This window comes from Drosophila subpulchrella, chromosome 2R (genome assembly GCF_014743375.2).
Source record: "Drosophila subpulchrella strain 33 F10 #4 breed RU33 chromosome 2R, RU_Dsub_v1.1 Primary Assembly, whole genome shotgun sequence".
In the NCBI taxonomy this organism is placed as follows: Eukaryota; Metazoa; Arthropoda; class Insecta; order Diptera; family Drosophilidae; genus Drosophila; species Drosophila subpulchrella.
The window spans coordinates 4202831-4204311 of NC_050611.1; positions in this window are offsets into that span (position 1 = coordinate 4202831).

Here is a 1481-nt window from a genome sequence, read left to right on the forward strand (position 1 = left end):
TAAGATAAGTATTCAAGCACATTGTTTTTGAATTAAGAACATTAGTTCTTAAAAACGTTCAAAGCACATTTTGAGTTCAATGTTCCTAATATTAGAACAAAATGGAGAGATTTTAAAAGTAAAATAGAGTTTATGCGTCATACGGGTATTTCTTAACCAATTTAAATGTGCAAATTGTTAGAAACATGCAAAAAGATTGTTCTTGAATTAAGAGCACTCATCCTTAAAAACTGTGAAAGCACATTTTGAGTTCAATGTTCTTAATATCAGAACAAAATGGAGAGCATATAAAAGCGAAATTGAGTTTATTTAGCAAATGGGTAGTTCCTGACCAACTTAGAAACATGCACAAAGATAATTATTCAAGCACATTGTTCTTGAACTAAGAACATTCACCCTTAAAAGCCGTGAAAGCACATTTTGAGTTCAATGTTCTTAATATCAGAGCAAAATGGAGAGAATGTAAAAGTCAAATTGAGTTTATTAAGCAATTATTTTTGATAAGTATACACTGTACTAATAGTTTAGTTTTTGAGATAAACAATGTAAATACCGAAAATTAAACTTGAACTAAGCACATTAAAACCAATTTTAACTTTACAAATGTCGTTATATATTTGAGAACATTTTCAACTCAGATAAACGTCAGAATTCGCTCTTTTTAGTTACTTTATTGGTTTTGCATTGTTCCCATTTTTAAAATGTAATCAATTTTTAAAAAAATATAACATGTTTACTATGTAACATGCTATAATCACACCTTTCCGAATTTAGAATTCTTACATTTTATAAAAAACTTATCACTTACCAGTATTTTTCTAGACATATATAAAGAAAAATTCTCAAGAATACAACAGAATTGGCCTAAATAAAATTAGTAAATTGCAAACAAGTTTCTAGACTTTAAGGTTGCATCTTTTTGAACCTATCTTGTGCTGGAGAACGGACTAATGCACTAATTATCGCCGACAGCAGATCAATCTTCGTCAGTGCAGCGACAGCACTTTCCCCAGCACTTTCTCCCCACCCGACCTGCACTCAATTTATCAAATTGCGACCCAGTCACAACAGACTCACCTCGCAGTCCTTGCCAATCTGCTGCAACTGGAGCCGCGAGGTCCTCGAAGTGCACTGCTCAACGGTTAAGGCCCAATTCAAAGTCACGGCCAAAAGCGACAGCCCGGGCAGCCGCTAATCGAAATTCCGCAATGTAGTGTCGCATTCGGTGGAAATTTATGCAGAAATGCGAGCTGTGAGTCAGCGGGATTTCTGCGAGGGAAAACTGAAAATGAGTGACGCGCTGACAGCGGAGCTCGGAAAACTCCGATGCCTGTTGCCTGTTGCATGCCCCCAATGGCACCTACCACCCCACAACCCGTCCCATCGCCTGAGTGGCAGCTCGGCGTGGCGTTAATAAGCGCCTTTTCCACGGAAAATCCAGCCACTTGAAGTGAGAGTGCGCACAATGCTGTTGTTTAATG